Here is a 10,254-nt window from a genome sequence, read left to right as displayed (position 1 = left end):
TTTCAGTTTTACCCGTATCAATCTAGATTTTACTTTCTTACACTCTATCACATACTGTTACCAATCCTGTTTCAGCAGTAGTGCTACTCCTTCCCTTGCTCTTGTCCTCTCACTAACTCCTGACTTTACTCCCAAGACATTCCCAAACCACTCTTCCCATGTACCCTTGAGCTTCGTTTCACTCAGAGCCAAAACATCCAGGTTCCTTTCCTCAAACATACTACCTATCTCTCCTTTTTTCTCATTTTGGTTACATCCACACACATTTAGACACCCCAGTCTGAGCCTTCGAGGAGGAGGAGCACTCCCCGCGTGACTCATTCTTCTGTTTCCCCTTTTAGAAAGTTAAAATACAAGGAGGGGAGGGTTTCTAGCCCCCCGCTTCCGTCCCCTGTAGTCGCCTTCTACGACACATGAGGAATGCGTGGGAAGTATTCTTTCTCTCCTTTCCCCAGGGATGATATATACCATGAATCATACATACATTAAATAACCTTACCAACTAGTCAACAATACAGTTACCCCCTTTTTTAATAGATTCCACTGCAATACCATCCAAACCAGCTGCCTTGCCAGCTTTCATTTTCCGCAAAGCTTTTATTACCTCTTCTCTGTTTACCAAATCATTTTCCCTAACCATCTCACTTTGCACACCACCTTGACCAAAACACCCTATATCTGCCACTCTATCATCAAACACATTCAACGAACCTTCAAAATACTCACTCCACCTTCTCACATCACCACTACTTGTTATCACCTCCCCATTAGCCCCTTTCACTGAAGTTCCCATTTGTTCCCTTGTCTTACGCACTTTATTTACCTCCTTCCAGAACATCTTTTTATTCTCCCTAAAATTTAATGATACTCTCTCACCCTGAGCTCTCATTTGCCCTCTTTTTCACCTCTTGCACCTTTCTCTTGACCTCCTGCCTCTTTCTTTTATACATCTCGCAGTCATTTGCATTTTTTCCCTGCAAAAATCGTCCAAAGGCCTCTCTCTTCTCTTTCACTAATAATCTTACTTCTTCATCCCACTACTCACTACCCTTTCTAATCTGCCCACCTCCCACGCTTCTCATGGCACAAGCATCTTTTGCGCAAGCCATCACTGCTTCCCTAAATGCATCCCATTCCTCCCTCACTCCCCTTGCCTCCTTTGTTCTCACCTTTTTCCATTCTGTACTCAGTCTCTCCTGGTACTTCCTCCCACAAGTCTCCTTCCCAAGCTCACTTACTCTCACCACTCTCTTCACCCCAACATTCTCTCTTCTTTTCTGAAAACCTCTACAAATCGTCACCTTCGCCTCCACAAGATAATGATCAGACATCCCTGCAGTTGCACCTCTCAGCACATAAACATCCAACATATATATATATATATATATATATATATATTGGAAAGGATCACAATTTTTTTGCGTGATCAAGTATATTTCTTGTGAGTTTACGGGGAAAATGAAACACGATAAGTTCCCAAGTGCACTTTCTGTAATAATCAGTGGAGACACAAGTGAGAAATATAACAGGGAGTTGATATACATTGAAGAGACGAAGCTAGAACGCCATTTGGTAAACATGGGACTGTCCAAGGCAGACAAGGAGCGTTCATAAACTAATCATTTTACAAATTTTATCAACAATAAAGTTATGTAATTTGTATAGACCATCACTAATATTAAGATTATAATTCTTTGTGTATTTAATGATAGAAGATTCAATGATATTTCTCTTACCCTTTCATTGCTTACTCGATCAAACCACCTCACACCACATATTGTCCTCAAACATCTCATTTCCAACACAGCCACCCTTCTCTGCATAACCCTATCTATAGCCCATGCCTCGTAACCGTATAACATTGTTGGAACCACTATTCCTTCAAATATACCTATTTTTGCTCTCGGAGATAATGTTCTCGCCTTCCACACATTTTTCAAGGCTCCCGGGGAGCCCCCTCCCCTACCCTGTGACTCACTCTCGCTTCCATGGTTCCATCCGCTGCCAAATCCACTCCTAGATATCTAAAAGACTTCACTTCCTTCAGTTTTTCTCCATCCAAACTTACCTCCAAATTGACTTGTCCCTCAACCCTACTGTACCTAATAACCTTGCTCTTATTCACATTTACTCTCAGCTTTCTTCTTCCACGCACTTTACCAAACTCAGTCACCAGCCTCTACAGTTTCTCACCTGAATCAGCCACCAGCGCTATGTCATCAGCGAAGAACAACTGACTCACTTCCCAAGCTCTCTCATCCACAACAGACTGCATGCTTGCCCCTCTCTCCAAAACTCTTGCATTCACCTCCATAACAACTCCATCCCTAAACAAATTAAACAACCATGGAGACATCACGCACCCCTGCCGCAAACTGACATTCACTGGGAACCAATCACTTTCCTCTCTTCCTACTCGTACACATGCCTTACATCCTCTGCATAAACTTTTCACTGCTTCTAGCAACTTGCCTCCCACATCATATACTCTTAATACCTTCCACAGAGCATCCCTATCAACTCTTATCATATGTGTGTATAAATGCTACATACAGATCCATTTGTTTTTCTAAGTATTTCTCACGTGTATTCTTGTAAGCGAACACCTGATCCACACATCCTCTACCACTTCTGAAACCACACTACTCTTCCCCAATCTGATTCTCTCTACATGCCTTAACCCTGTCAATCAATACCCTCCCATATAATTTCCCAGGAATACTCAACAAACTTATACCTCTGTAATTTGAACACTCATCTTTATCCCCTTTGTCTTTGTACAATGGCACTATGCATGCATTCCGCCAATCCTCAGGCACTTCACCATGAGCCATACAGACATTGAATATCCTCACCAATCAGTCAACAACACAATCACCCCTCTTTTTTTTTCTAATAAATTCCACCGCAATACCATCCAAACTCGCCGCCTTGCCGGCTTTCATCTTCCGCAAGGCTTTCAGAACCTCTTCTCTGTTTACCGAACCATTCTCCCTGACACCAATTATTCCCTCAACTGCCACATTACTCACCTTTGCATTCAAATCACCCATCACTCTAACCCGGTCTCGTGCATATATATATATATATATATATATATATATATATATATATATATATATATATATATATATATGTATATATATATATTAATTTTATTATACTTTGACGCTGTCTCCCGCGTTAGCGAGGAAGCGCAAGGAAACAGACGAAACAATGGCCCAACCCACCCACATACACATGTATGCACATAAACGCCCACACACGCACATATACATACCTAAACATTTCAACATATACTTACATATGCATACACAGACTTATACGAGATAATGTTCTTGCCTTCCACACATTTTTGAACGCTCCCACCTTTGCCCCCTCTCCCACCCTGTGACTCACTTCCGCTTCCATGGTTTCATCCGCTGCCAAGTCCACTCCCAGATATCTTAAACACCACTTCTTCCAGTTTTTATCCGTTCAAACTTACCTCCCAATTTACTTGTCCCTCAACCGTACTGAACCTAATAACCTTGCTCTTATTCACATTTACTCTCAGCTTTCTTCTTTCACACACTTTACCAAACTCAGTCACCAGCTTCTACAGTTTCTCACATGAATCAGCCACCAGCGCTGTATCATTAGCGAACAACTGACTCACTTCCCAAGCCCTCTCATCCAGAACAGACTGCATACTTGCTCCTCTTTCCAAAACTCTTGCATATATATATATATATATATATATATATATATATATATATATATATATATATATATATATATATATATATATATATTTTTTTTTTTTTTTTTTTTTTTTTTCATACTATTCGCCATCTCCCGCGTTGGCGAGGTAGCGTTAAGAACAGAGGACTGAGCCTTTGAGGGAAATCCTCACTTGGCCCCCTTCTCTGTTCCTCCTTTTGGAAAATAAAAAACGAGAAGGGAGGATTTCCATCCCCCCGTTCCCTCCCCTTTTAGTCGCCTTCTACGACATGCAGGGAATACGCAGAAAGTATTCTTTCTCCCTTATCCCCAGGGGATATATATATATATATATATATATATATATATATATATATATATATATATATATATATATACATTTATTATTATCATTATACTTAGTCGCTGTCTCCCGCGTTACCGAGGTAGCGCAAGGAAACAGACGAAAGAATGGCCCAACCCACCCACATACACTTGTATATACATTAACGCCCACACATGTACATATATATATATATATATATATATATATATATATATATATATATATATATATATATATATATATATATATATATATATATATTTATCGCTGGGGATAGGGGATTAAGAATATTTCCCACGTATTCCCTGCGTGTCGTAAAAGGCGACTAAAAGGGGAGGGAGCGGGGGGCTGGAAATCCTCCCCTCTCTTTTTTTTTTTTTTTTCCAAAAGAAGGAACAGAAGGGGGCCAGGTGAGGATATTCCAAAAAAGGCCCAGTCCTCTGTTCTTAGCGCTACCTCGCTAACGCGGGAAATGGCGAATAGTTTAAAAATAAAAAAAAATATATATATATTATCCCTGGGGATAGGGGAGAAAGAATACTTCCCATATATATATATATATATATATATATATATATATATATATATATATATATATATATATATATATATATATATCAGTAGTTGGAGGCCTGGTGATATATATAATGAACGACACTTAATACCTGGGACGGCCAGGGAGAGAGACCTCAGAATGCTGGAGCAAGAGGCCTGCGAGGGTCAGTGTGAGACCTCGCCCACATGAGCCAGCTCACGTCACGAATAACCCCCCCCCCCCCCCTCACGTCACGAATAACCCCTCCCTCACGTCACGAATACCCCCCCCCCACGTCACGAAGACCCCCCCCTTACGTGCACACACACACACACACACACACACACACACACCCTGCAGGTCGGGATTTAACTTGTGTCTCTCATCTTCAGCCCAACTTCATACGATTTTATTCATTCGTTATTAGACAGTTTTCATGAAACTGCTCGTCAGAAAATACTGTTTAGCTTCATCTTGTTTGAAGGTTGTACGGTATGGATCAGGTGTGACCAATGACCACGTCTGCAAAATGTTGAAAAACGTTCTGCGATGGCCGGGAATCGAACCCGGGTCAACTGCTTGGAAGGCAGCTATGCTCACCACTATACCACCATCGCTCGACTCTCGACACGGGACGTGATAGGCATCACTGGTGTCAAACGGGTTGATATCTACCATGTAATGTTCGTATATCAGTTTGTGGGAAGTGACGACTTGCCAGATGTTGACGGTCACTCCAGGAGTTGAGAGAATGGATGGCCTTTTCCTGTGTGTTTACCATCCACACAGACACACAAGTCTGACCGTGACAAAAGAAGATCATGAAGACATTTATGAGGGAGGTGGACACCCCGGGAGACCTTCCGTCGTAGCGAGTAAGGCATTATAAGGCGTTGTAACTACCTCTTGTGAGTGTTATCATCATCACGTCTTATTGTACTGGTGTGGTACTGATTGAATACCAAGATTGTAGACTGGTGTGGCGGAGGATTGCCACCCGTTATGACTCAGTGGTCTGTCGTGGTTATATTCCCTCATGTGGTGAGTGTTGACGCCTCACATCTTGTCTTACCCAACTCATACCCACATACGACACAAGTGGAGCAACGATCTCACAATTGATGTAGACTTTAACCCTGTGAGCAGCACGGTAACACCTTTGGGTACGACGGCCTGACCTTTGACCTGACTCCTCACTATCAGGTCAGAAGCCACATCCACATTCCCATGGGCCAGTCAACCATGTTGAGGACTCGACGTTATGATGAACAAGTTAAGATGCCACACACAACTGAGGCTTGTGTGTGTGTGTGTGTGTGTGTGTGTGTGTGTGTGTGTGTGTGTGTGTATGTATGTTTGTGTATTTGTGTGTATGTATGTATGAGAGTGTGTATGGGTATGTGGGTGTATGTATGTGTGTGTGTATGTATGTATGTGTATGTGTGTGCGTGTATGTGTATTTATGTATTTGTCTGTATGTATGTGTGTGTATGTGTCTGTGTATGTATGTATGTGTGTGTATGTATGTATGTGTGTATGTATGTATGGGTGTATGTATGTATGTGTGTTTATGTACGTGTGTGTATGTATGTGTATGTATGTATGTATGTGTGTGTATGTATGTGTGTGTATGTATGTGTGTATGTATGTATGTGTGCATGTATGTGTGTGTATGTATGTGTGTGTATGTATGTATGTATGTATATATGTGTGTGCATGTATGTGTGTGTATGTATGTGTGTGTTTATGTATGTGTGTATGTGTTTGTTTATGTGTGTTTTGAAGTGGTTTGGGCACATGGAGAGAATGAGTGAGGAAAGATTGACCAAGAGGATGTATGTGTCGGAGGTGGAGGGAACGAGGAGAAGAGGGAGACCAAATTGGAGGTGGAAAGATGGAGTGAAAAAGATTTTGTGTGATCGGGGCCTGAACATGCAGGAGGGTGAAAGGAGGGCAAGGAATAGAGTGAATTGGAGCGATGTGGTATACCGGGGTTGACGTGCTGTCAGTGGATTGAATCAAGGCATGTGAAGCGTCTAGGGTAAACCATGGAAAGCTGTGTAGGTATGAATATTTGCGTGTGTGGACGTATGTATATACATGTGTATGGGGGGGGGGGGGTGGGGCCATTTCTTTCGTCTGTTTCCTTGCGCTACCTCGCAAACGCGGGAGACAGCGACAAAGTATAATAAATAAATATAAATATATATATATATATATATATATATATATATATATATATATATATATATATATATATATATATATATATGTATGTGTATGTGTGTGTATGTATGTGTGTATGTGTGTTTATGTATGTGTGTGTGTATGTATGTATGTGCATGGGTGTGTATGTGTGTATGTGTGTGTGTATGTATGTATTTGTGTGTGTGTGTGTGTGTGTGTGTTTGTGTGTGTGTGTGTGTGTGTATGTGTGTGTGTGTTTATGTTTGTGTGTGTATGTATTTGTGTGTGTATGTGTGTGTGTATGTGTATGTATGTGTGTATGTGTGTGTGTTTTTGTTTGTGTGTGTATGTGTGTGTATGTGTATGTATGTGTGTGTATGTGTGTGTGTGTTTATGTTTATGTGTGTATGTATGTGTGTGTGTGTATGTATGTATGTGTATGTGTATGTATGTGTGTGTGTATGTGTGTGTATGCGTGTGTATGTGTGACCGTACTTGGACATGTGGTTCCCACAGTAGGCATGGTAGGGTATGTATGCTCGAGGTAAGTCATGGACCATTGTCTTCTCCATCTTGCATTTGGCCGTCCTAACTGCCTTGCTGCTCAACTCGTTCCTTATTTTATTTTTTTTTTTTTACTTATTTTCAATTATTAATGAAGGTGGTGAACACTAACTAGTGGAAGTGCGTTAGTATAAGGTAAGGTGGTATTTATATGTGTTGATGGTGAAGGAAGAAGAAGTTAAGACGAGGAAGACAGTAGGTCAGACTGCTAATAACGAAGGCAGAAGTAAGATGAGACACAGGCAGTACGAGTGGTGGTTGGGCCACACTTTATCTTAACGTACTCAGCAGGACTCGCTACAGTCCAGCTCCCAGTACCGCTCACTCCTGACGGACAGGAGTAGCAGGCTATCCTGCCAAGACGCCTACTCCCCAGCTACACCAAACCGGGCGGACGACCAGCCAACCGTCACCCAGGAGCGCACAAGGGTAGACCCACCCCAGCCAGCCCGAGGGCCAAGCCCAGATGTATCGAGGCGGGCGACCGACTGCTAACTTGTGCTCTTGGATCATATCCGGTAAAGGGAGTGGGTCCAGTTAGGGCTTTCACCGAGCACATCTCCAGGTCCCGGTAGGAAAGCCCCTAACCCTCTGAGAGCACTCGCACTCTCCTGACACCTTGCGCCTCGCCAAGCAAGTGTGGCGGACGTCACGCGCACCGTGTCTTTGCTGGTTAGGTCCCGTACGCCCTGAAGGACTTCCTGGGTGCCGTAATAGCTGCCTTTATGTGCAGGTGAGAGCGCGAAGCAAACCCCGGAGACCTGCGTATCTATAATGCGAGTCTCCCACCCTCTGGTCACCTTCTGGAAGCCACGATGTCCGGCTTGCGGAAGGCCCCTGCCACAGGAATACGAGGCTCGCACACCATCTCATAACCCTTTTGCCTCAACCATCCGGCTAAAAAGTCATTGATGTTATCATTGCCTTTTCACCCGACCCCCATGGGTACGTGGGCATACCTGTGCGGTATGTCCAATTGTACCGGGCTTGTGACAAGTGCCACATGGGTCGGAGATGTCGGGTCGGCCTCTTTTATCCCTGGCGGGGCTGGGGAGTTTCCGATCGCACTTGGACGGCCTGAACATAGTGACTGCCCGTGAGGAGCCGGGCCCCACTGGTGACTCAACTGCTGATCTGTGGTACAGCAGCAGATGGAGTGAGACCCGACCCATCGCAGGTACTGACTACATTAGCCCGCTATACGTGTGATCGTTCGGTCTTATTGCTTGCCAGTCGACCAGCAGTACCTGCGGGGCACGACCAACTCTGCAACTTTCATAGTATTGCAGGTTTCCGGACCGCCGCTTGGATCACCGGCTCAGACGAGGTGAGCCATTTCTCGAACCTGGCTTGTTTGTTGAGCCTGACGGTCAGGTATGTATACCCAGACCGCCGTCCCCTGCCGCCCAGTGGAAGAAAGCGAAGAGCACGTCATGGGGCAGGCGGAGCCAACGACGAACCACTACTCTCACCTGCTTGTCCATGCGCGCGAGCTGCGTCTTATAAACCTCCCCCAGCACCAGGCGATGCATTAGTTTGGGTACGAGGTGATCTGCGACGATCGTAATCCTCTGCTGAGGTTTTAGAGGACGCCCTGGTGATGCTGGTAAGCCCCTCTTCTAGCAGGGCACCGCAGGATTTCCGCCTGCCCCGACGAGAACACTGATACTTGCAGTCGTCCTCAGCGTCCATGGAGCCGATATCGCTGCCCAAGACTTGGAACGTCCTGTTCTTGTTGACGAACCAAGTCTTGCGCTTACCATGGGTCTCCATGCTGAGGGACCGACACTTTCCCGGGTTCACCTGAAGGCCACCCCACCGCGAGAGTCTCCGCCATTACGTTTATTGCCTTCTGCAGACCGGCCGTCGTCTGCGCCACCAGAACCAGGTCATCGGCGAAGGCAGGCACTGGCACCTTTTGGTCGCCAGATCTGATCCCCACACTCGTTTTCTTAATCCTTGTGATCCCTTCGTCGATCACAAGGTTAAAAAAAATGGGTGATAGTGGATCGCCCTGTTTGAGCCCACATGTCATTTTTTTCTTGTCCGACATCTCGCCGCTGCCTTCGATATGGGTAAAGGCTTGGTCGTACGTCGACACGATGTATTCCCTGACGGGAGCAGGATTGTCCTTCCGCAACATGGCCCTGCTCGACAGTGTTATGATTAACATTATCGAATGCTTTGGCCATGTCGAGGAATGCCAGGTGCACAGCGTTATCGTGTGTCCGCGCACGCCACCAAGATCGTGAGGTTCTCAAGGCATCCGTCCACTGGGACGAATGCCTTTTGAACTCCATCGATCTGGACGAGGCTCGAGATGCTGCGGCTACTGAGGATTTTATGTAGCAGGCGGACTACAGCGCACGAGATGGTGATCGGGCTGTAGTCTTTGGGCTGTGTAACACTTGGTACCATAGGTATCAGTACCGTCCTGTTCGCCTTGAGTGGTTCAGGCAGGGTAGAGGTGGCGATCCACAGATTGAACATCTTGCAGAGCACCCGCGGACAGTAGACTTCTAGAGCCTAGTCTGCATTCTGTCGGGACCCGGGGCCAATGTTTTGGTGGCTTTGAGGTGGTGTGCAACCTCTCCCACGGCTAGAACCTTTGCTAGTGGTTCACATGATAGGTCGCAGTCGGTAATGGCACGTCTGTCCGGTTGGGATGGCCGCAAGAGGAGGCTTTCCTAAAGGGGTCGTAGGTTTCCGCCTCAACTGTCGTTGGCGGAACCTCCCACTCGCCTTTAAGGACCTGTCCAGCGGCCAGCGACTTATTCTTGCGGGAAAGCCGCTGTACTGTTTTTTTGTATTGTTCCCTGCGCAGTCGGTTTTCGCGCACAGGAGCCCCGTCTGTCCGGCGATCACTGCCCGCGCTCGCTTGTTGTCCTGCTTCGCCCGGACTACGATCTTGGCGGTCTGA

The 10,254-nt window shown here is 45.2% G+C and overlaps 1 non-coding gene across 1 annotated transcript; it reads right to left on the bottom strand.

The window, feature by feature from the left end:
• Positions 1-5,128: 5,128 nt before the first annotated feature.
• TRNAG-UCC (transfer RNA glycine (anticodon UCC)) lies at positions 5,129-5,200 on the bottom strand. Its single transcript has one exon. It is a non-coding gene; the product is annotated as a tRNA-Gly (tRNA).
• Positions 5,201-10,254: the final 5,054 nt, after the last annotated feature.

The sequence above is a fragment of the Panulirus ornatus genome, chromosome 8 (genome assembly GCF_036320965.1).
Source record: "Panulirus ornatus isolate Po-2019 chromosome 8, ASM3632096v1, whole genome shotgun sequence".
Classification (NCBI taxonomy): Eukaryota; Metazoa; Arthropoda; class Malacostraca; order Decapoda; family Palinuridae; genus Panulirus; species Panulirus ornatus.
This window is presented reverse-complemented; position numbering and strand designations above follow the sequence as displayed.